This window comes from Suncus etruscus, chromosome 18 (assembly GCF_024139225.1).
Source record: "Suncus etruscus isolate mSunEtr1 chromosome 18, mSunEtr1.pri.cur, whole genome shotgun sequence".
NCBI classification, from domain to species: domain Eukaryota; kingdom Metazoa; phylum Chordata; class Mammalia; order Eulipotyphla; family Soricidae; genus Suncus; species Suncus etruscus.
In genome coordinates, this window is record NC_064865.1 from 11494268 (window position 1) to 11520970 (window position 26703).

At 37.3% G+C, this 26703-nt stretch overlaps 1 pseudogene; it reads right to left on the reverse strand.

The window, feature by feature from the left end:
- Positions 1–19015: 19015 nt before the first annotated feature.
- Positions 19016–26703, reverse strand: part of LOC125996281 (probable ATP-dependent RNA helicase DDX5) — a 129981-nt pseudogene continuing 122293 nt past the window's right edge.

Consider the following 26703-nt stretch of genomic DNA (forward strand, 5'->3'; position numbering starts at 1 on the left):
AAGTACTTGCTATAGCGATTAGGCAAGAAAAAGGATATCAAGGGAATCCAGATAGGAAAGGAAGAAGTCAAGCTCTCACTGTTTGCAGATGACATGATACTCTACTTAGAAAACCCTAAAGACTCTATCAAAAAGCTTCTAGAAACAATAGACTCATATAGCAAGGTGGCAGGCTACAAAATTAACACACAAAAATCAATGGCCTTTCTATATACCAATAGTAATAAGGATGAAATGGACATTAAGAAAACAACCCCATTCACAATAGTGCCACACAAACTCAAATATCTTGGAATCAACTTGACTAAATATGTGAAGGACCTATACAAAGAAAACTATAAAACTCTTGCTCCAAGAAATAAGAGAGGACACACGGAAATGGAAACGCATACCCTGCCTCATGGATTGGCAGGATTAACATCATCAAAATGTCAATACTCCCCAAGGCATTATACAGATTTAATGCCATCCCTCTAAAGATAACCATGACATTCTTCAAAGAAGTGGATCAGACACTTTTGAAATTCATTTGGAACAATAAACACCCTCGAATAGCTAAAGCAATCATTGGGAAAAAGAATATGGGAGGAATTACTTTTCCCAACTTTAAACTGTACTACAAAGCAACAGTTATCAAAACAGCATGGTATTGGAATAAGGATAGGTCCTCAGATCAGTGGAATAGGCTTGAATACTCAGATAATGTTCCCCAGAGATACAACCAACTAATTTTTGATAAAGGAGGCAGGAAATCCTAAATGGAGCAGGGAAAGCCTCTTCAACAAGTGGTGTTGGCACAATTGGATAGCCACTTGCAAAAAATTAAACTTAGACCCCCAGCTAACATCATGTACAAAGGTAAAATCCAAATGGATTTTAAGACCTCGATATCAGTCCCCCAAACCATAAGATAGAATAGAACAGCACATAGGCAAAACACTCCAGGACATTACAGGCATCTTCAAGGAGGAAACTGCACTCTCCAAGCAAGTGAAAGCAGAGATTAACAGATGGGAATATATTAAGCTGAGAAGCTTCTGCACCTCAAAGGAAATAGTGCCCAGGATACAAGAGCCACCCACTGAGTGGGAGAAACTATTCACCCAATACCCATCAGATAAGGGGCTAATCTCCAAAATATACAAGGCACTGACAGAACTTTACAAGAAAAAAATCATCTAACCCCATCAAAAAATGGGGAGAAGAAATGAACAGACATTTTGACAAAGAAGAAATACACATGGCCAAAAGACACATGAAAAAATGTTCCACATCACTAATCATCAGGGAGATGCAAATCAAAAACAACGATGAGATACCACCTCACACCCCAGAGAATGGCACACATCACAAAGAATGAGAACAAACAGTGTTGGCGGGGATGTGGAGAGAAAGGAACTCTTATCCACTGCTGGTGGGAATGCTGTCTAGTTCAACCTTTATGGAAAGCGATATGGAGATTCCTCCAAAAACTGGAAATCAAGCTCCCATACGATCCAGCTATACCACTCCTAGGAATATACCCTAGGAACACAAAAATACAATACAAAAAAACCCCTTCCTTACACCTATATTCATTGCAGCACTATTTACCATAGCAAGACTCTGGAAACAACCAAGATGCCCTTCAACAGACGAATGGCTAAAGAAACTGTGGTACATATACACAATGGAATATTATGCAGCTGTCAGGAGGGATGAAGTCATGAAATTTTCCTATACATGGATGTACATGGAATCTATTATGCTGAGTGAAATAAGTCACACAGAGAGAGAAAAACGCAGAATGGTCTCACTCATCTATGGGTTTTAAGAAAAATGAAAGACACCCTTGTAATAATATTTTCAGACACAAAAGAGAAAAGAGCTGGAAGTTCCAGCTCACCTCAGGAAGCTCACCACAAAGAGTGATGAGTTTAGTTAGAGAAATAACTACATTTTGAACTGTCCTAATATTGAGAATGTATGAGGGAAATGTAGAGCCTGTTTAGGGTACAGGCGGGGGTTGAGTGGGGAGGAGGGAGATTTGGGACTTGGGTGATGGGAATGTTGCACTGGTGATGGGTGGTGTTCCTTTTATGACTGAAATCCCAAACACAATCATGTATGTAATCAAGGTGTTTAAATAAAAAAAAATTATAAAAAAGGCATCTTCTAATTACATCCATATTAGAATAAATTGCATGATTTCATCACCACTTACAGCTGTGCATTGCATACCAAATCTTCTGAATCCAGTATATGTCACTAAACACCTAAGTTGATTCCATATATTTACTATAATACTTAAGGCTGCAATGAATAATGGTTTATATGTGTCTTTTGAATATTTTTGTATCTTATGTGTAGATAATCAGTAGTGGAATTGCTTAGTCATATGGAAGCCCAATTCTTACTTTCCTGAGATAGCTTTCAAACTGTTTTCCCATAAAGGTTGAACCAAGGCTACTGCCCCACCAGTAATGGATGAGAGTTCCTCTTTGTCCAAAACCCTTAAAAATATATAATGCAACTCATTTTTATTTTTTTATTTAAAGAAATCCATCACATAGCTGACATATCTGATCATAATACATTTTTTTGAGATAAGGGAAAGGCAAAGTTATTGAGAAACATAGAAAATAAATACAAAGAAAAGCTAAAAAAATAAAATGAAATTGAAGAAAAGAGAAAGACAGAAAGCTCAGTAGCAAGTATATTTGTGGGAAGTTATTATCTCCAATAAAGTCATTAATTACAATAGCAGAAAGTTTATTAAGCTCTTTTTTTAAAGTAGATAAAAATAAAATAAAAAGGTGTGTGGTATGGCAGTTGTTTGCAGAGGCAGAGCAAAATATGGGGGAAAGTAGAAATAAAAAACCTTTGGCCTAAAAACAGGTAGATCTTACCAATGAAGTATCCTGGCATGAGACCAACTACAGGCTCCAGGCATGCTAAGCTGTCTAACCAAAAGTCTTTCTCTATGGTCCCAGTAAAAGATCTTCACAATCATGTTTGTTGCTATCAAGGTTTTTTGTAATTAGAGACACTTATCCCTGTATAGATCCTATGTTGAAGTTAGAGGTGACATTGAGCGTCTTCTGGTTTCATCTCACCATTAGGTGGGAATGTGGAGAACCCTGAAAACTGGGTGTTTCTGTTACCAAGTCATCAGTGTGTCATAGGAACCCACTCTGGTGTAAGTGGATGACAGGGCATCAGTTGTGTTCTTCCCTGGTAGAAGTTTATTCCTGGTGCTGGTGTAGAAAACAGTGTTATTTCCATAGCTGGGGTCCTATGTTTAGGGGTAAAATGGTCAATGTCCTGCAATCTTCTGAAGGGCCTAAGCCAAGTCACTATGATAAGTATTTCAGAGTGTAAGGCTTCCATTGCAATATGAAATTTATGTGTTTCTATCTCTATAAGATAAGAACTTGTTTGCACAAATAAGATTTCATCATTTTTAATGTGCCTATGTGAAAATGAACAATGCCAAATGGTACTACTGGTACATATGGGGGTATAAAACAACAAGCTAAAACACCCTGGTTCTAACGATGAACTCAGAACTCTAGAAAAACATATCCTACTAGAATTCCCTACCAAAATAGATCTCCCCAAAATGGGGAAAATTGCTACTACCCAAGAAGATAGATAAAAGGGTTATACCTATTAAAGGAATACATCTAAAGAAATATTCAAAGGAGATATACATGTCCCTCTTTAAGTCTTTTTTAAATAGTCTGGGAGGGAAAGATAAAATACAGAGGACAACATTTGCCTTTGAGTTGGTCTTGTAAGGTCTGGCTACCAGCAGTCACATCTCAGGAAATGTCATTGAGTTGGGTTCTTCTCAGAAACTGAATCTGTTAGCCAACAGTCCACAGCAAAGGGTGTGAGGGGAAAAAGGGCCACTGAGAGCAAATCAGTAGCAGCAGCAGCAGCAGTGGCAGCTTCATCTCGGGCTAAGAATCTATCTTTTCAATTTGGGAGCTGGCTGGCAGCTGGCCTCGGTTAGAAGGGATGTTGTGCTTCCTTAAGAATTAAGAACTGAGGGTAAAAGGGTTAAATGGGGGGGCGGAATAACAGATGGGGGTGTGAGAGTGAAGGGTTAGAAAAGAATTTGTAAGGTGGTAAGAGAAAGGGGAAAAAAAGGTAGTTATAACAGTGGGGGAGGGGTCAGTATAACAGCATAGACAGACATTTTATATAATGCAGATGAATAATAGACAGACATTGAGGTGGCCAACACATATGCAGGTGATACACTCATACGCAGAAATAAGCAGACACTAAAAAATAAATCCATGGGTTACAGTTAAAAAGCTGATCCACATGCAAGGAGTCCTATTAGTTAATTCATGACAGTATAAGCTTCAGGGTGGAGAAACCCTATATCTCCTAGGCCAAGGGAATTCCCTCTATAATATCCCCAATAGTTTCTGTGCCTATGCAGGGGGAAAAAAGAAAAGGAAAAAAAAAGCACAAAACAATCATTATTTTCCACAAATTTTATTTATCAATTGATGATTTTTTGACGTCTTTATTTTGGTGTAGATTGAAGTTGATGTCTCCAATATTATTTTATTTTATTTTATTTTATTTTATTTTATTTTATCTTATCTTTCTTTTTGCACTTGAGCATGATTTGATTTCAGAACCGAGACTATATTGTGGTGCTTGTCTTTATTGCTGTAGTGGCTCACTGTTATTTAATTTGATATTTCTTTCTGTACTGTGGTGGGTGTTTCTTTTTTTTTTTGGGGGGGGGCACAACCCGGCAGCTGCTCAGGGGTTACTCCTGGCTGTCTGCTCAGAAATAGCTCCTGGCAGGCACGGGGGACCATATGGGACACCAGGTTTTGAACCAACCACCTTTGGTCCTGGATCAGCTGCTTGCAAGGCAAATGCCGCTGTGCTATCTCTCTGAACTGTGGTGGTGTTTCAATTATCTTTTTCACATTCTCTCTCAACCTGAGGTTGGAAGCCTCTAGAGGGACTCTGCCCACATTTTCAGCGTCTGACTTTTTTTCTCTTATTTTGTACCCCAATCTATTGCTTTTATTTCCTTCAAAACAAAAACCACATACCTCGATTTTTTTTCTTTTTTAAATATCTTTATTTAAACACCTTAGTTACAAATATGATTGTAGTTGTGGTTTCAGGCATGGAAAAAACACCACCCTTCACCAGTGCAACATTCCCCACCACCATTGTCCCAAATCTCCCTCCTCCCCACAACCCACCTCATACCTGTACTCGAGACAGGCTTTCTACTTCCCTCATTCATTGCATTGTTATAATAGTTGAAAAATGTAGCTATTTCTCAAACTGCACTCATCACTCTTCGTGGTGAGCTTCATGTCATGAGCTGGAACTTCCAGCCTACTTCTCTTTTGTCTCTGAAAAATTATTTCAAAAATGTCTTTTATTTTTCTTAAAACAGTCTTTGAGGCCTGGCCAATAACAGTTTTGCCTGAGCTTCATTTTCCCTGTCATTGCTGTAGACATGTCTACATAAGTGTTATAAACTCAGTCATGAATTGCACTGCTTATAGCCTCTGCTTTTTAGTCTCAGAGGATTATCAATACCATCAATAGTATCTTTTTAATTCTAATCAGCTGTCTTTTTTTGAAAATCAGGAAAATAGTCTGATTTTTACTGCAGGTTCAGACATTTGGTGTATGATTTTTGCAAGATTCAACACTTTTGTACTATGTCCTATTTCAGAGTCCAGAGTGCTAACCTTACACCATAGAACCCACCATTTATGTTCTATTCCATCCACAAGTTGAATGCATCTTTACTATGACCCACACCTCCCAAATCTTCCAGGAGTCTCCAGTACAATAGATATATCCTTTTGCTTAAAGTTGTATCATTTTAAATTTCTTGTGCTCTTGTTTCTGAAAGTCAGAGGAATCATTTCTGCTTTCCTGTTGGACTCTCATAAGTGCCATTTCAACAGACCGCATATTTGTTCTAATGGTTGTTTATGGTAATTGTAAGATTTTTACATATCTCTCTGACTGGATGTGAAATCCAAAATTGCCATTGTTTTCAGATTTTCTTGAAATATTACTAATGATTTTGCAAGTTTACAGAATAGCCACATTACTAACAAATCTCACAATCTTATAAAGGTATGATTCCATGTGTTCAGCATGGGAGCCAGGTCCACACACTGAATCTTCTGCCACTATACTATTCTGAGCATCCCTATTACCAATTTCTTCCTTCATATACTTTGGCTAACACAAGGGCCATTACTTCCTCGTTTGTCACGATATATTCTTCACAGTAAAATAATAAAGGTATTCCAAACTTTCTTCTCAGAACGATCCTTCACCTATGTTAGTGATTTGAATCTTCATGCCCATGAATCTCAATCCTGACCATGAATCTCAAAATCCTGGAGAAGAAATTTTGCTAACATCTCCTTCATATTTCAAATATTTATCATCTATTGGGACACTGTGCTCATGAACTCTTTTTTTTTTTATTTAAACACCTTGATTACATACCTGATTGTGTTTGGGTTTCAGTCATAAAAGGAACACCACCCATCACCAGTGCAACATTCCCATCACCCAAGTCCCAAATCTCCCTCCTCCCCACCCAACCCCCGCCTGTACCCTAAACAGGCTCTGCATTTCCCTCATACATTCTCAATATTAGGACAGTTCAAAATGTAGTTATTTCTCTACCTAAACTCATCACTCTTTGTGGTGAGCTTCCTGAGGTGAGCTGGAACTTCCAGCTCTTTTCTCTTTTGTGTCTGAAATTTATTATTGCAAGAATGTCTTTAATTTTTCTTAAAACCCATAGATGAGTGAGACCATTCTGCGTTTTTCTCTCTCTCTCTGACTTATTTCACTCAGCATAGTAGATTCTGTGTACATCCATGTATAGGAAAATTTCATGACTTCATCCCTCCTGACAGCTGCATAATATTCCATTGTGTATATGTACCACAGTTTCTTTAGCCATTCGTCTGTTGAAGGGCATCTTGGTTGTTTCCAGAGTCTTGCTATGGTAAATAGTGCTGCAATGAATATAGGTGTAAGGAAGGGATTTTTGTATTGTATTTTTGTGTTCTTAGGGTATATTCCTAGGAGTGGTATAGCTGGATCCTATGGGAGCTCGATTTCCAGTTTTTGGAGGAAACTCCATATTGCTTTCCATAAAGGTTGAACTAGACGGCATTCCCACCAGCAGTGGATAAGGGTTCCTTTCTCTCCACATCCCCGCCAGCACTGTTTGTTCTCATTCTTTGTGATGTGTGCCATTCTCTGTGGTGTGAGGTGGTATCTCACTGTTGTTTTGATTTGCATCTCTCTGATGATTAGTGATGTGGAGCATTTCTTCATGTGTCTTTTGGCCATTTGTATTTCTTCTTTGTTCAAAGTGTCTGTTCATTTCTTCTCCCCCATTTTTTTTGATGGGATTAGATGTTTTTTTCTTGTAAATTTCTGTCAGTGCCTTGTATTATTTTGGAGATTAGCCCTTTGTCTGATGGGTATTGGGTGAATAGATTCTCCCACTCAGTGGGTGGCTCTTGTATCCTGGGCACTATTTCCTTTGAGGTGCAGAAGCTTCTCAGCTTAATATATTCCCATCTGTTAATCTCTGTTCTCACTTGCTTGGAGAGTGCAGTTTCCTCCTTGAAGATGCCTGAAGTCTCAATGTCCTGGAGAGTTTTGCCTATGTGTTGTTCTATATATCTTATGGTTTGGGGTCGGATATCGAGGTCTTTAATCCATTTGGATTTTACCTTCGTACATGATGTTAGCTGGGGGTCTAAGTTCAATTTTTTACAAGTGGCTAGCCAGTTGTGCCAACACCACTTGTTGAAGAGGCTTTCCTTGCTCCATTTAGGATTTCCTGCTCCTTTATCAAAAATTAGGTGATTGTATGTCTGGGGAACATTTTCTGAGTATTCAAGCCTATTCCACTGATCTGAGGATCTGTCCTTATTCCAATACCATGCTGTTTTGATAACTATTGCTTTGTAGTAAAGTTTAAAGTTGGGGAAAGTAATTCCTCCCATATTCTTTTTCCCAATGATTGCTTTAGCTATTCTAGGGTGTTTATTGTTCCAAACAAATTTCAAAAGTGCCTGATCTACCTCTTTGAAGAATGTCATAGGTATCTTTAGAGGGATAGCGTTGAATCTGTATAACGCCTTGGGGAGTATTGCCATTTTGATGATGTTAATCCTGCCAATCCATGAGCAGGGTATGTGTTTCCATTTCCGCGTGTCCTCTCTTATTTCTTGGAGCAGAGTTTTATAGTTTTCTTTGTATAGGTCTTTCACATTTTTTAGTCAAGTTGATTCCAAGATATTTGAGTTTTGTGTGGGCACTATTGTGAATGGGGTTGTTTTCTTAATGTCCATTTCTTCCTTATTACTATTGGTGTATAGAAAGGCCATTGATTTTTGTGTGTTAATTTTGTAGCCTGCCACCTTGCTATATGAGTCTATTGTTTCTAGAAGCTTTTTGGTAGAGTCTTTAGGGTTTTCTAAGTAGAGCCATCATGTCATCTGCAAACAGTGAGAGCTTGACTTCTTTCCTTTCCTATCTGGATTCCCTTGATATCTTTTTCTTGCCTAATCGCTATAGCAAGTACTTCCAGTGCTATGTTGAATAGGAGTGGTGAGAGAGGACAGCCTTGTCTTGTGCCAGAATTTAGAGGGAAGGCTTTTAGTTTTTCTCCATTGAGGATAATATTTGCCACTGGCTTGTGGTAGATGGCCTTCACTATATTGAGAAAGGTTCCTTCCATTCCCATCTTGCTGAGAGTTTTGATCAAGAATGGGTGTTGGACCTTGTCAAATGCTTTCTCTGCATCTATTGATATAATCATGTGGTTTTTATTTTCTTGTTGTTGATGTTGTGTATTATGTTGATAGACTTACGGATGTTAAACCATCCTTGCATTCCTGGGATGAAACCTACTTGATCGTAGTGGATGATCTTCTTAATGAGGTATTGAATCCTATTTGCCAGGATTTTGTTGAGGATCTTGCATCTGCATTCATCAGCGATATTGGTCTGTAATTTTCTTTTTTCGTAGCATCTCTGTCTGGTTTAGGTATCAAGGTGATGATGGCTTCATAAAAGCTATTTGGGAGTGTTTCCACTTGTTCAATTTCATGAAAGAGTCTTGCCAGGATTGGTAGTAGTTCCTCTTGGAAAGTTTGATAGAATTCATTAGTGAATCCATCTGGGCCTGGGCTTTTGTTTTTGGGCAGAATTTTGATTACCATTTTTATTTCATCAATGGTGATGGGGGTGTTTAGATATGCTACATCCTCTTCTTTCAACCGTGGAAGATATAAGAGTCCAAGAATTTATCCATTTCTTCCAGGTTCTCATTTTTAGTGGCATAGAGTTTTTCAAAGTAGTTTCTGATTACCCTTTGAATCTCTGTCATATCAGTAGTGATCTCTCCTTTTTCATTCCTAATACGAGTTATCAAGTTTTCTCTCTCTCTCTTTCTTTGTTAGGTTTGCCAGTGGTCTATCAATCTTGTTTATTTTTTTGAAGAACCAACTTCTGCTTTCGTTCATCTTTCGGATTGTTTTTTGAGTTTCCACTTCGTTGATTTCTGCTCTCAGCTTTGTTATTTCCTTCTGTCTTCCTATTTTTGGGTCCTTTTGTTGAGTACTTTCTAGTTCTATTAGCTGTGTCATTAAGCTACTCAGGTAAGCTCCTTCTTCTTCCTGATGTGTGCTTGCAAAGCTATAAATTTTCCTCTCAGTACTGCTTTTGCTGTGTCCCATAAGTTCTGATAGTTTGTGTCTTTATTGTCATTTTGTTTCCAGGAATCTTTTGATTTCCTCCTTGATTTCATCTCGGACCCACTGGTTATTGAGTATGAGGCTGTTTAACTTCCAGGTGTTAAAGTTTTTCTTCTGAGTCCCTTTGGAGTTCACAAATAATTTCAGAGCCTTGTGGTCAGCGAAGGTAGTCTGCAAAATTTCTATCCTCTTGATCTTATGGAGGTATGTTTTATGTGCCAGCATATAGTCTATCCTGGAGAATGTCCCATGTACATTGGAGAAGAATGTGTATCCAGGTTTCTGGGGATGGAGTGTCCTATATATATCCACTAGGCCTCTTTCTTCCATTTCTCTCCTGAGGTCTAGTATATTCTTGTTGGGTTTCAGTCTGGTTGACCTATCCAGTGTTGACAAAGCAGTGTTGAGGTCCCCCACAATTATTGTGTTGTTATTGATATTGTTTTTCAGATTTGTCAACAGTTGTTTTAAATATTTTGCTGGCCCCTCATTTGGTGCATATATGTTTAGGAGAGTTATTTCTTCCTGCTCTACATACCCCTTGATTAATATAAAATATCCATCTTTGTCCCTTACAACCTTCCTGAGTATAAAGTTTGCATTATCTGATATTAGTATGGCCACTCCAGCTTTTTTATGGGTGTTGTTTGCTTGGATAATTTTTCTCCAGCCTTTTATTTTGAGTCTATTTTTGTTCTGACTATTCAGGTGCGTTTCTTGTAGGCAGCAGAAGGTTGGATTGAGTTTTTTGATCCATTTAGCCACTCTGTGTCTCTTAACTGGTGCATTTAGTCCATTGACGTTGAGAGAAAGAATTGTCCTGGGATTTAATGCCATCTTTATATCGAAATTTGGTGTGTCTTTTGGTCAGTCTTGTCTTAGATAAGGTCTTTCAGTTTTTCTCTTAAGACTGGTTTTGTGTCTGTAAAGTTTCTGAGCTGTTTTTTGTCTGTGAAACCATGTATTCTTCCGTCAAACCGGAAAGTGAGTTTTGCTGGGTACAGTATTCGAGGTGAAGCATTCATTTCATTCAGTCTTGTCACAATATCCCACCACTGCTTTCTGGCATTTAGTGTTTCTGGTGACAGGTCTGCTGTAAATCTCAAGGATGCTTGCTTGAATGTAATTTCCCCTTTTGATCTTGCTGTTTTCAGAATTCTGTCTCTATCTGTGGGATTTGTCATTGTGACTAGGATGTGTCTTGGGGTGGTTTTTCTTGGGTCTCTTTTGGTTGGCACTCTTCGAGCATGCAGGATTTGATCACATATATTCTTTAGCTCTGGAAGTTTCTCTTTAATGATGTTCTTGACCATTGATTCTTCCTGGAAATTTTCTTCCTGGGTCCCTGGGACTCCAATGATTCTTAACTTGTTTCTGTTGATCTTATCATAGACCTCTATTTTCATCTGTTCCCATTCTTTGACTAATTTTTCCATTGTCTGTTCATTTGTTTTAAGTTTTTTTTTCCAATCTCTCCTGTTGTATGGAATTGTTATGTATCTCATCTTCCACAGCACCAAGTCTATTCTCAGCTTCTGATACCCTGTCCCAAAGCTTATCCATTTTGTCATTCACTTCGTTTACTGATTTTTTCAGGCCTGTTATTTGACATGTTATTTCAGTTTGGAGTTTTGTGATTTCTGTCTTCATATTTTCTTGATTCTTATTGGTGTTCTGTTCTATTCTATTCATGGTTTCTTTGAGTTCTTTGAGTATATTCCATATTGCTACTCTAAAGTCCTTATCTGAGAGATTGATTAGTTGGTTGGTCGTTAACTGGTCATCAGAATTGTCATCTTCATTCTCTATGTCTGATGCTGGCCTGCGTTGTTTCCCCATTGTCACACTTGTATTGTGGGTTTTTCTACGTGTTGTTATATTGGTTATATGATGCAGGCAACACACTTCTCTGGCTCCGCCCTTTCTGGATGGGCCGACTTGCCTCCAAGGTAGGGGAGTCCTCTGTGGATGAAGCCTCACACAGGATCAAATCTTAGGCCCAAGCACGCAGCAGAGAAGACAGTCTGGAGAGAAATTCTTACTTCTGTGATCCAGCACAGTTCTTAGTGTGGTTTTTTTCTTCTTGTGATGGTGTTCTTTTTTTTAGAAAGAGCACACGGCTGCGTAGCGAAGTGGAGCTAAGTGCCTTCTGGAGTCTCTTTTCAGCCCACTCTCAGGAGGTTCACGCAACAGGATAGCAGAGAGACACACACAGGCAGCACTCACAGTTTTTCACAGTCGGGCCCCACTGGTCAGGCGTAGTTTTCACTCGCTCGCTGGGCAGCTTCAGAATGCTGTATTTTTGGGGTTCACTTCCCAGGACTCTGAGGAGAGTCACTGGCTCGCTGGGTAGCTTCCGAATGTAGTTTCTTTGGGGTTCGCTTCCCAGGGCTCTGAGGAGAGCTTCCAGAGTTCAGGAAAGACAGAGAAAGGTAGGACAGGGCTCCCTTCCGGTGCTCAGTTCCTCAGAAGAAGCACAGCCCGGTGGAGACTTTGCAGGTAGAGCAATCAGCACTCTGCCTGAAAACCCCCACATGCAGCCTTTTCTCACTCACTCACTGGCTCGCTGGGTAGCTCCCGAATGTAGTTTCTTTGGGGTTCGCTTCCCAGGGCTCTGAGGAGAGCTTCCAGAGTTCAGGAAAGACAGAGAAGGGTAGGACAGGGCTCCCTTCCGGTGCTCAGTTCCTCAGAAGAAGCACAGCCCGGTGGAGACTTTGCAGGTAGAGCAATCAGCACTCTGCCTGAAAACCCCCACATGCAGCCATTTCTCACTCACTCACTGGCTCGCTGGGTAGCTCCCGAATGTAGTTTCTTTGGGGTTCGCTTCCCAGGGCTCTGAGGAGAGCTTCCAGAGTTCAGGAAAGACAGAGAAGGGTAGGACAGGGCTCCCTTCCGGTGCTCAGTTCCTCAGAAGAAGCACAGCCCGGTGGAGACTTTGCAGGTAGAGCAATCAGCACTCTGCCTGGAAACCCCCACATGCAGCCATTTCTCACTCACTCACTCCACATACCTCGATTTATCTAGCTCTGCCTCTTAAATAGAGGGGGAAACAAGGGAGGGTTCCAGGACCAAACAGATATGTGATCACTAATAGTAAGCCAGACAAAGAGGGGTCCACTTACTCTAGCAGCCCGGGGGGTGATGGTGAGGTATATGGGTTGTAAAAAGGGAAATGGAATGAAGGGAGGACATATTTGGTGATGGGTATTCCCCTGATTCAATGTTAATATGTACCTAAAATACTACTGTGAAAGATATGTAAGCCATTATGAAAAAAAATTTGTGTTTTAATCAGAAACTTTCTTTGACTTACATGTATTATATTATATTAATTATATGTTATGTTACTATATAATGTTATGTTTACCTCATTTTGTTAATCAATTTTGCCTCTTGAATAAATTCTTACAGGAAAAAAAAAGAAAAAAATTGAAATCTAAAATAAATAAATAAAATTTTTACTCGGGGGGGGGGGGGGAAGGAAGCTGATCCAGGTGAAATGGGACAGAACACTTAAAAAAATATAAAGCCGGCAAGTCAGATGCGAAGGTTTTTCATTTTCTGGACTAATCATGATTGGTATGGATAAACTTTACTGAAGAAAGGATTCATGGGTTAAATATGTTTAGAACATTCTTAAAAATCGTCATAATTTTTAAGTCTAAAAAACTAAGTGATTATGATAATGAGCACAGAAAGAGGAATCCATGCCATGAAATATTGTGTAAAGAGTCTTGAGCATCCTGGTTCCTTTCCTAAAAGCAATCTAAAATTATTAACATTATGGTATATTGGTAAACTACCTACAATTGAAAACAGATTACAATAACATATTCAGTGAATGAGCTCTGTAACAGAAGTTCATGGCATGCAGTTGCATATTCCATTGCTATCTGTTGACATAAACATTAAATTATGTTAGCAGGTATAATCAAGTAGAAAATAAATATATTGGAATTTTTGTCGTGACATTATCATAATGAGCCCTCTCTTCTGAGTCTAATATTGTATAGTATTGCAATATGGAACTGGAGTGACCAATCTATATTTCCAAGCACCACTGTGGGCAAAATGATCAAGGAAATATTATCGACATAGTAAAATTAAGACATTAAAACTACTTATAGAGAGCACTATAGTGGGAATCCTTGGCTTCCAAATGCATTCTACACCCATTTCTTTGGGAAAAAAGCATATAACATTATTATAGACATCTATAAAGAGCAGTTGATTAGACATCAATCTAAACAGCTGTATCAATTCTAGAGAGGAGAGTTTAATCCATTTACATTTAAGGAAACTATTGACAGAAAGGGCTATTTTGCCATTATATTGTTAAGGTTATTGTTACAATTGGGGATTTGGTTTGTGTAATTGCTCTTTGAGTAGCTCATTTAGGGTCGGTTTGGTTAGAGCAAATATTGGGAGTTCTTTTTTTTTTTTTGTCTGAGAATGTTTTCAACCCTATTCCCTCCCCCCCATATGTAAATGAGAGTTTTGCTGGGTAGTGGACTCTAGGTTGAAAGTTTCTTTCGTTTAGTAGTTTGAATATGTCATTTCACTCTTTTCTTGCCTGGATTGTTTCAAATGGAAATCTTGTTTAATTCTTATCTTGTTTCCTTTAGATTTGAAATGTTTTTCTCGCTTACTGCTTTAAAGAGTTGATCTCTTGTTTTTGTTATTGTTTTTGTTTTTTTTTAATATTTGGATTACTAAATGTCTTGGTGTTGTTCTGTTATGGTCTATTTTGTTTGGCACTCCTTTAGCTTCTTGGCTTTGTAGAGAAACCTCTTTTTCAAGAGTGGGAAAAATTTGTTCTTCCTCTTTCTTGTCATTTTCCCCTTCTAGAAGTCCTGTAATTAAGAGATTATTTCTTTTATCTTTGTTCATTAAATATCTTACATTTCTTCCTGTGTTTTGTCTCTCCTTTCTTTTTTAACTTCTTTATTACTGCTGGCTTGTAATTTATCTTCAAGTGTATACTACTATTCACCTGTTTAATTCTATTATTATGGCTTGCTAACATGTTTTTTTAGTTCCTTCAATTCCATTTGTATGTATTCTCTCATCTTCTGAGAGTTCTTCTTTGAGTTGGTTGAATTGTTCATTTATAGATATCTAATTTTGCAGGCTAGTGACTCTATTGCTAATCCATTAAGTGTTGATTTTAGGTCCTCTTCTTTTTTCTTTTGGGCCACACCCAGTGACACTCAGATGTTACTCCTGGCTATGCACTCAGAAATAGCTCCTGGCTTGTGGGATCACATGGGATGCCAGGGATTGAACCGAGCTCCGTCTTGTGTCAGCCACGTGCAAGGCAAATGCCCTACCACTGCACTATCGCTCTGGTCCCAACATTATTCTTAATGGTGAAAAAAGTTCAGACTGCTACATCCTCTGTGTTAACAAATCCTGAGATCTAGGAGGGCACCAAGTTTATAGAGGTTCTAATTGCCAAAGGAAGGGTTTTTGAAAAGCTGTTTGCTATTAAAGGAACTTTTTCAAAGCAGTCTGTACTTGCAGAGAGGACTTTTTTTTTTTTTAAAAAGTAGCACCTGTATGAAAAGATGCTTGAAAAAATAATCAGTACACATAGACATTAGGTCACAATAAAAATCTCGGTTGCCTGTTCATTAGGCATTCAGGAAATAAAGGGATGTAGATAAATATTAGTTGAGATATACCTTCAGCTGACATTCTAAGATTACTTAAATTTTATACTTACATGATTCAAATGATCTTTATCTTGTGATTGTTTTTTTGTTTTTTTTGTGGTTTTTGGGTCACACCCGGCAGTGCTCAGGGGTCATTCCTGGCTCCAGGATCAGAAATTGCTCCTGGCAGGCATGGGGGACCATATGGGGCGCCGGGATTTGAACCGATGACCTCCTGCATGAAAGGCAAACGCCTTACCTCCATGCTATCTCTCCGGCCCCTATCTTGTGATTGTTATTCATTTTACTTAGAGCTTTTCTTCAAAATTACTCTGATATATAAACACACCTTAAAAGGTCATTTGCATAGATTCAACTCCATACTAAGCTGTGTTTTTATTCTTAAAGAAAAAAATTAAAACATAAAGAAAGTGTAAAGGGTTGAATGAGTGCTAGAAGCAGAGGATCATGTTTTTTCATTCTTATTTGGATGAGTTGGTGATAATCTATTAAATTTATAATTTATTAAACTAAACATTCTGATTATCACATGGTCAATTTAGTAACTCAAAGGAAACAAGTGTGTTTTTATAATTAATAATAATAATATATGGTTTTGACTTTATTTCAAAGTATCTTACTTAGCATTTGTGGAGGTTTTTTTTTTTTTTTTTTTTGGTTTTTTTCTTTTTTTTTGTATTTGGGCTCCTATAACCCAAGGTATTGAATAAACTAAAATTCTAAAGACTATAAAAATATTGTTACATCTTATACTTCAGGAAGACCTAACAACAGAAACCATGCCCACAAAACCATGTCTGTGCACAGCCAACCACACAGTCATTCTGTTCTAAAAAGAGATATAAACCAAGATGTAAAAAATCATGGGTATACTGGCCCACAGGTGAAAGCTTACAATTTCGAGAGGATAGAGAAGGCTTTGTTCTTGTTCTGAGGAAACCATGCTTGCTGCACCATAACCCACAATCACTGCTACATCAATGGCCCTGCTTCATCACTCTTCTATGACTCTCTGCAGAGACACAAATCTGATAAAAACTCTAGGTATGCCAGTATTTGGGCTGACAGTACTAGGACTTTTATTGGAGTTAGTGTAGGCACTCTCCCATGCCTTCTCATATTTCCAGAAGTTATAGCAAGCAAAAAGATGCTCACAAAAGCCACAGTCTTAGCAAGAGTGCTTGGAATTTTTGGACAACTCCATTTTTTAAATCTATTATCCCTATAGGAATCACTATAGGGATATACCTCTTTAGACATCAATGTTTATCTGAAGCCACTTTTGTTAGCAAACAAAAGAAGTAATAGAATGATGAACTAGCAACAAAAGCTACAAGAGCTTCCTAAACCTTCTGATCAAGATTTAATATCTTCATTGCAAGATATAATAATTTTTGAAAATTTTCTTTTTCTTTTTCTTTTATTTTTTTTTTTTTTGTTTTGTTTTGTTTTTGGGTCACACCTGGCAGTGCTCAGGGGTTACTCCTGGCCATCTGCTCAGAAATAGCTCCTGGCAGGCATGGGGGACATATGGGACACCGGGATTCAAACCAACCACCTTAGGTCCTGGATCAGCTCCTTGCAAAGCAAACACCGCTGTGCTATCTCTCCGGTCCCAAAAAAATTTTTTTTGGTGTACCTTTTCTTTCTTTTTATATGTCTTTCTTTTCTTATTCTTTTTTATAATTATTTTACTTACCTGAATCAAAAATATTATAATCAGCTATAAGAACTGTGATATTTGTTCTATAAGTAAAGTAAATTATATTTAAAATGTTGTTAGATCCTTACAGATGTCAAAATTCTGGAAGAAGGTTGAAGGGAATTAGGTAGTTTTAACCATCTCTCAAATTTCAGGTATTGTGCTAAGGGAAGACATCAGAATGAAACTCATTTCTCTCCAATAAAATGAACCAATCTGAGCAGAGTTGTTTTCTGCAGCTGATTTATCCCTATTATCACTCAATAAGGTAGCAGAATCGTACCAAGAGGCCTTTAGTTCCCTCAGGGCCAAGTACTTTCACAAATTGTTGATGTTCAGTTAAATAACTTCCTTTCATCTAGCGTTTTAACTCCAAATGCATGGCATTACTATACATTGAAATGTATACAAACTCCCTGAAAATGTGAGTATGGGGAAATTAAATGTAAATCACATGCAAATAATATTCAACCAAGCTTCTATAAAATTGTATATGTAGATAAGAGTAAAAGATTTTAATTACTTCTGTCATTTAAAATTCATACACATATTCCACATTTGGATTTCAAAGTTTATAATGTATTTAATGTCAATTTTGCAAATGCTATAAGAAAATTATTCCATTTGTGAACTGTTTATTTCAACCTACACAGGAGTATTTTGACTAATTGCAGATATGTTTAGGAGATAAATTATATTCCTGGAATATAATTTTCAAAATTATTTCCTTTCCTTTTCTTTTATTGTTATTCTCCGTGTTGTTAATACCATAATTAGAGTCAAAACATACTTGATTGTGGGGCACACTAAAAATTATACATTTAATTGTAATGTTTATACATATGCTGACCATAGATTTTTGGGGGGGGCCATACCCGGTGATGCTCAGTGGTTACTTCTAGCTATGCACTCAGAAATTGCCTTTGGCTTGGGAGATCATATGGGACACTGGGGTATCAACCGCAGTCTGTCCTAGGTTAGCGTGGGCAAGGCAGACACCTTACTGCTTATGCCATCACTCTGGCCCCAGATTCATTTTGCCTTCAAATATTTCTTATGGAAGGCCTTGCATTGCTTTCATTTATTGTCTTTCACTGTATGTTTACTTTTGTGAAAACACTGCCTGCATTTTCTAGTACCCCCCCCAAAAAAAAACACCTAAATATTGTTCCAGGAATGAAGAGAAATATCCAACTTAAATAGCAAAAGTGTGCATCATTATTACTGCTGCACTGCAGTCACTTCTGCATTTCCCATGTTTCTTAAATAACTATCCTGTCTAATAACAAACAAAATAAAGATGGGGCTGGAGAGATAGCATGGAGGTAGGGAGTTTGCCTTGCATGCAGGTCAGTGGTTTGAATCCCTGCATCCCATATAGTCCCCTGAGCCTAACAGGGGCAATTTCTGAGCAAAGAGCCAGGAGTAACCCCTGAGCATTGCCGGGTGTGACCCCAAAACCAAAAGCAAAACAAAAACAAAATATAAAGAACAATTATAAAAAAACAGACATTTACATATACTTCTAAAGTCTTATTGGGAATATCCTGTTGGCATTGGATAACCAATCAAAGGTGCAGCTCAGTAGCAGGATTTGCATATGCCTGTTAGGCGGTTCATACTAATGTGCATATTTGGAACATTACTTCCATATTTTTGAGAGCTATCATAATCATTTGGTAAATCTCAGTAGGATTACCAGTACTCAAACTGGTTTGTATACCAGCAGATTCAAAATTATTTCCAAAGTTCCTGTTGGCATAATTTGTAGCACTGTAAACTCTGTTTTGAGTTTTTGCCTCAAAATATCTCTTAAACATACTAGAATAACCTCTGTCATAATTTTCCCTGTCTCTAAAGGTATTAAATCCACCCTTTTTGCCCACAGAATATCTGTCTTGACAGTCATCTTTTATGCTTCCTCTCTCCTGGAAACAACCTAAACTCTGTATTTGACCAATTGAAGCAAGTTTGGATTAATTGCTTGAGTAGCTTCATGAAGCACAGAGATAAGGTCTCTCACTTGTTTTAAAAGCAAGTATATACTGTGCCTGTTTTTGGTACTGCTAGCAATTCTTTCAATTTGATGAATATAATCCTCTGAGGAGTTAGGATAGTCATAATTGATGAGTAATTTCACGTTTTCCTCATGTAACCCTCTGGAAGCCACATCAGTAGCAATAGGAATAGGAGTTTACCAATTTGAATTTATTTATAACCCAATCACATTCCTGTTGACTATTGTCACCATGGATACCCATGGCAGGCCACCCATCTCTCTCATTTTTCTAGTAAGTTCATCACATCATCTTTTTTTACAATAAAGATAATGGTTTTCTTCTCTTCTCACTCATTATCTCTTACATTAAATGCCTAAGTTCTTCATCCTTTTCCGCATCATAACATACAACAACTCTCTGAAAAATATGTTGTGGCTCGTACTCAGTTACAGTGCACCAATATTTATATGAATGTGGTCTTTCAGGAAATCTACAGCAAGCTGTCTTACTTCTTTTGGCCAAGATGAAACCCATATTAGGGTTTGTTTATCAGGTCTTATCTGATCCACAGTCTTCCTTATTTGTGGTTCAAAGTCCATATCAAGCATTATTCTGATTCATCAAGGACTAGATTGGTCGTTTCTCTTAGTTTCATTTTTTTCCCCAACACTCTAAGAAGTTGATCAGTCTCCCAGGTGTTGAAAAGAAGATTTCCATACTTCTCTCCAAATCATAGATTTGTGGTTCTTTGGGTGCATCACCATAGATACAAATAGACTTCCAAATGCACGTTCTAAAGTATTCCGCAGCTCCTTGCTGCACCTATTAAGGCAGTTCCTGAGCTGGTACCAACACTAAGTAAATAGGCCCATCACCTCTCTAGAAATGGCTGATGATTGATGTGGACCATGAAAGGTAGCTTATCAGATAATATTTTCCCAGATCCAGTTTGTGCCACTCTAGTCGTATCCAGTCCACTTAGAGCAGCTGGCCATTGCTGAGCTTGAATAGCAGTGAGTTCAGTAAAGTTCTGTCTTGCAGTCACATACATCCAGGCCATTTGCAGGGAAAATTGTATCATAAAAATATAAAACTGATGTTGGGCTGTTGTGATCTCTAATTGTATCTTCCTTGCTTTTTCCATATGTCTCCACCTCTTGTGCCGTCCACCTAGCCAAGTCAGGGTGTTCTTGAGAGGATTTCTTTTCAAATTTGCAACTTAACCAGATTCCATTTCTTTTTAACTAGTTTCTCCCCAGAGTTTCTAAATTTCTTTCTAGATAGCGGACCTGCCTTATTTTCTCCAAATTAGGGTGCACCAAACCTTCGATCCCAGCAGTGATCTCCGTTACTCCTATAAAACCCGACATAGAATCAATGGCTGTGGTTGGCAGGAAACAAAATGGAGGGAAAATGAGTCATTGGAAGAGGCTTTGGCCATGATGGAGAAGGGACTGCCATGACAGAAGCTGGAGTTGTTCAAAAAGAGGCTGATGGAATGAAAGAGGCTTTGCTTTAGATTCTTTAGTTCTTTATTTTCATTGTGCTTAGTTTAGGCTGCAGACTTTGGCAACTGTGATAAAAAAAATAATACCATAATTTGTTATGGTGATGGGCATACCAAATGGTAGAATTTCTGGGATTGTGTACATAAGGTGATAACAGGGATCAAATTTGTGAAATCACAAATGCATAGCAAGAAATTTGCAACTGAATTATCCTTATCTTCCAAAATATTATTTCTAAACAGGACAATATTTTTTTCATTATGTTAAATAAAGTTTAATTGGTAGAATTCCTGGGCTTTGATATTGACAAATAATATTTTCATATTTGTTGTTTTTGTACTTAAGACATGACCAGAGATCTCTTTGCTTAGAACAATTTAAGAACGCATATTTTTGTCCAAAATGTTTGTTTGATTGGAAATATTTTGAAATGTTTTTAAATATTTAATGCATTTACAGAGCTTTGTAAAAATTTAATAATATTTTATCATATATTATTTCAGAGTTGTAGTGATTCACTTATTGTTATATACCATTTTCTTTAGATTGAAATGAACAACTATAGCAAAAGACTACCTCCTTCTGAATAATATTGGGGTAAACTTTTCTCCATTTAATGATGAGTAAACAATTTGTTGCCAAATATTTATATTTTGTCTATGGCATAATTAGACATGTCTGCACTAGATTGGTTTATTTCTAAAAATGTCCATAATTTAATGCTACTCAGGTTATTTTATTAAGTTTTAAAGTAGGGTTAATAGCTCTAAAAATTTCCACAACTTAATACTACTCAAGTTGCATTATTAATTATAAAATTCTCAATAGCTGAGTTTATACTTTGCATGCTGGAGGCCTGCAATTGAGTCTCTTCATTTTGCCTGAACACTGCCAGAACAAACCCTTGAGAACAGATCTGGGAATTCCCCTTGAGCACAACCAGATATACGTTTCCCAAACTAAGATAAATGTAGCACATAGTAAAACAGTATTCGTGGTATGATTTTTCCATACACATTTAAGTACTAAAAATTGAGGCAGACAATAATTTATATACATACATATATATATATATATATATATATATATATATATATATATATTTGGTTTTTTTGTCCACACCCATTCGATGCTCAGGGGTCACTTCTGGCTAAGCACTCAGAAATCGCCCCTGGCTTGGGGGGACCATATGGGTATGTCGGGGGAACGAACCACGGTCCTTCCTTGGCTAGCGCTTGCAAGGCAGACAGCTTACCTCTAGCGCCACCTCACCGGCCCCAATAATTTATATTTTTAAAATAGTTTTTAAGCAATTGAATAAAAAATATGAATTATTTGTATTTCAAATAAATATAAATATTTTTATAAAAAATGCTATTTATTTAATGAAATATATTTTCAAGTTATGATTATTAACTCAAATAAATATTAAAGCTCATTCTTCACATGCTCTCATTTTTATAGTATAGGATACTATAAAAGGAAAATTCATTTGAGCAACACAGCCTTTTATCTACTAAACCAAGAGCTAATATATGTGTGTGTTTTTAAATTTATTTTTATGTAAAAAATGTACATGCAAAAGGAGTATAGGAATATGACATACTGATAAAAACCATCACTATCATAGATATTCTTATTGCCAATCAAATTATCACTTTTATTATTAGTAGTAGTAGTAGTAGAAGTAGTAGTTTAAAAATGCAATACTTTGAAAACCTACTTTTTAATAAATAAAAAAGAGAAAAATTTACCTTTTGTCCCTTTGTTCCTGGTTATTCTCAGTTTACTCCTAGCTCAGGGTTCAGAGATAACAACAAGCCATATATAGTGCCAGCGATCAAATACTTTCCTGCTACATGTCAAACGAAACCAGAGAATTTTACTATTCTACTCTTTGTTTATGAGTATGAATAGTTCATAAATGAGATCATACATTACTTGGCATTTTGTATCCGATGATTCATTTAATTTTCTCTATTTTTCTTTTTATAAAGACTAATATTTTATTGCAGGTGTTGTTTGTTTCATTATTTTCCTCAAGTATGTTTATTGATAAATGAACTCTTGAGTTGAATCACCCTGAGATACTCAGTTACAAAGTTGTTCATGATTGAGTTTCAGTCGTATAATATAGCACATCCTTTACCAGTGGATATTTCCCACCCACAATGTCACAAATATCTCTTCTGTACTTTCCCCTACTCTCCCCCACTTACTGCCTCTGTAGCAGACATTTTTCTTCTTTTTCTTCCTCTCTCTCTTGGTCTTTCTTCCTCCTTTTAATTTTAGACACTGTGGTTAGGAAAAATGAAGTCATGAAATTTGCTTATGAATGGATATATATGGAGAGTATTATGCTTAGCAATAGGAGTCAGAGGGTTAGACATAGAATGATTGCATTCATTTGTAGAATTCAAAAAATAGTATGACAATAATATCTAATGACAACAGAGACAAGGTCCAGGAGGACCAGTCCATGGTAAGAAGCTTGCCAGGAATTGCAGAGGATAGCAGTCAGGGCAAAGAAAGGACCACTATGACCATGATAGTTGGAAATGATCACTCTGGGAAATAAATGGATCCTGAAAGGAGACAAAATGATATGCATGATACCCTGTAAATTAATAATATTACAAACCACAGTGTTTGTTTCATTTTGGAACTAAATATCTTATGGCGATCAGAAACCATCCCTGGCTCTGTCCTGAGGGATTATTCTTGGAATTGCTTAGATGTCATATGGAGTGCTAGTGATCATGCAAGCCATACACGCCACATTCTAGGCAAGCACCTTATCCACTATATGATTTCTCTATCCTGTGGATATTGCTTTAAGCCACCAAGTTTGTAGTCATTTTTTATGCAGCAATAGAAAACTACACCCAGGCATTTCTTTACTATGGAAATACATTCTGAGAAATGTGTCATTTTGTGATTATCAAGTGTAATTAGTGAAATTACGCAAATTTGGATGGTGGTTTTTATATGGATCTACAGCAGTGTATGTGCTCTGTCATTGATAAAATGTTAAGCAACATATGCCTGAGCTACATACAGACACCATGTTTGCACTGAAGAAGAGGCAATCTTGGTCATCTCCTCTCTTCTTTATAACATCTCTTAATCTATTTTGAAATAAACATAGATCACTTTTGTCTCCAGAGGCTTAAATTCCACATTAAGCCATGGATACCTCCATCCTCACAGTATAGCCGACTCTGACAGCAGCTGTATTTCTTCAGTTTTTAGGCCCTCTATAAGTTGTTTTTTTATTTTTCTGTTGTATAGTTGCTCCTTCCAGTAGACAAGTCAGTTCTACTCTCCCATCACAGTGGATTTGCTTCTGTTTGCTCCCATCACTGGAACCAGGAAAGGAAACAAATCCAAGTATTCTCTCTTACATATGCCTTTTCTTTCTCCTCTGCTTTCTCTCTGTCTTCTTACCTCTTTCACTCTCTTTTGTCCCACCCTCCCTGCCTTTCTTCTCATTTTCCAGTCTGTTTCCCCAACTAGATTCTGACAAAAGTTATTTGCAGCATTCCCATCAGCTCTATGAGTGACAGGAGACTGGTGTCAAGTGAGAAAATGAAATGTAAATTTTATTAAACACCCCCTCTCATCTCTGGGTATCAATCCAGATTCCAGCTGAACATAGCAAATCAAATCCTGTCTATGCCAGGCCTCAGGGCACATGGAAAATTATTTCTCCTTAATACCATTCCCTCCTAGCAAAATATTTTTCTGTTTGGTAAATGGAAATTTAAAATGCAAACCCTGTTTTAATCCCAGAAAAAGTATATCTTCAAAATGAACATCCAACGAAGGCTGTGAAAGAGAGAAAGGGGAAAAACTCAGGCGCAAGGGGAAAAAAGGGACTGTGGAAATCAGAAGCTGATATAGTTGTGTTCTGTACAGTGGTGTGTGGTAACTGTGCAAGACTTATAGATGCAATAAGTGACCACATTCTTTGAGAACTTGGACCATAAGCACATTTACCTACATATTGCTCTGTATCAGAGACAGTAAAGATCTTTAATCTGATACTCTGCCTTGAAATAACATTAGAAATATAGTTGCTTCATTCTGGGTGTGAAATGGTGTAATTACTGGGTTGTCTTGAATTTTGACAGTATTTGTGTTACAAGCAAATCCTGTCTTAAAATTTTAAGCAGAGTTTACTTAAAGACTTAAAAATTGCACATTGTTTCCATATTGAACTAAAAATAAGGAAGATAAAATTTGAGTCGGTGGTGAATTTTCTAATGTTTGAATACATTTTCATATCTCTTAAAATACACTTCATTCATGTTCCAGTTACTAAACTTAATCTGCTTTTGCGAAGGGAATAGGGCCACACCTGAAGTGTACATTTTCCATCTTGTTTGACTAATCAATATGCTTTTGGGCTACATTGGCTCTATGCTCTGGAATTAATAGCTCCAGGCCAAATTCAGAGGACCATATGTTACTGGAAATGGGACCAGGGTTTACCACATTCAAGATAGGAACCTAAACTCTAGCACTATCTCTCAAATCTTCCAGTTAGTCAAACAATATCGGGGCCTAATCACAGAATAACTGCTCTGAGGTTATTGTAGGGGAAGCTCAAGTGACCATTAGCGTTTCTAAAATCAAATCCTAGCTCTCCTATATGTGAAACAAGCAGACCAAATAATTTAAATGATGAATATAAATGCTGCTCTATTTTCAAATAAGATAATTCCATTTTCTTTTATGTTTTCTCATGTTATTGGGTATAGCCATTTCTTAAAATGGCATTTTCAGCAATATATTTGAGCATTTCCCCTTATTTTCCTGAGATTTGTAAGGAATGCAATTCTCCAGAATTAAGACTGTTCATTGTCATAAACCATAAAGCCCCAGAAAGTCTCAGACAAATCAGGTCAGTATTTTATGCCACAATCGAAAATATAAAATATAAATTTCTATATACTCTTACCAAATGCATAGCATTTTGGAATATAGTCTTGAGAAAACATTTTCAGAATAAGGAAATAATTACTCTCTGGAAGGGATCAGCGTTATTTTGTGAAATTTTGAAAATAGATATCAGAATTCCCAAATGACTTAAACTTGTTCTTTTGGAACATATGTTATTAAGCTTAGAAAATGTTCTTCCTAATAAAGTGATAAACAGTCAAAATCAAAGAACACGAGTTTTGCTTGTCAGATACTTAGGGATGTATCAATTGTAAAACAATTGATATTGATGAAATAAATGCCTCTAGTTAAAAGATAGAATCCATATTGTATGAATGTCTATATTTAAAAAACCACAGAAAAAATCAAATGTTGCGATATAAAACCCATCTATTTTCCAAAAATGAAGGAGCACCTCAAAGCAGAAATCTGACCCTTACATGTTGAAAATCATATTAATTATGCAGTCCTGGCTGATAATGGGTGATAGTGAGATGGAGGGATGGAAAGAGATGGATGGAAGGTGAAGCTTTTCTCATCCAGCCCTGGCCACGGGCCTGCAACCCCCTCTAGCCAGCAGGTCTGAGGATTCAGGATAGCCACAAGGAAAATGATCCACAGGCAGTCAAGTTTCAGGAGGCATCAACTTTATTAAGGCCCTAGCCACCATGTGTGGCTCCTAAGCTTTTTTAAACCTTTTAAGCCTGCTCCATCAGTAACCCTGCATTCAAATCTGTATCTACCAATCACCTCTCTTGCTGAATCCTCTCTCTCCTTGTGCTGAATCCTCCTGGTGAGCAAAACAGGAAGCCAAAGACCCTCCCAGATGTGGGCAGGTCTGCCTCTAAAGGTGAGCAAAACAAGAAGTTGGGGGAGGGGAGTAATACTTCCATAGAAGGATCTTATAGTCAGCATTTTTATTATTTTGTTTTATTTGGCAACCACATCTGGCAGCTCTCTGGACAGACTCCTCACTCTACACTCAGGGTTCACTTCTGGTGGTGATCAAGGGACCATATATAGTGCTAGGGAATTTAATCTGATTTAAGTTGTGTAAAGAAAGTGTGTTACCCACTGTACTATCTTTTA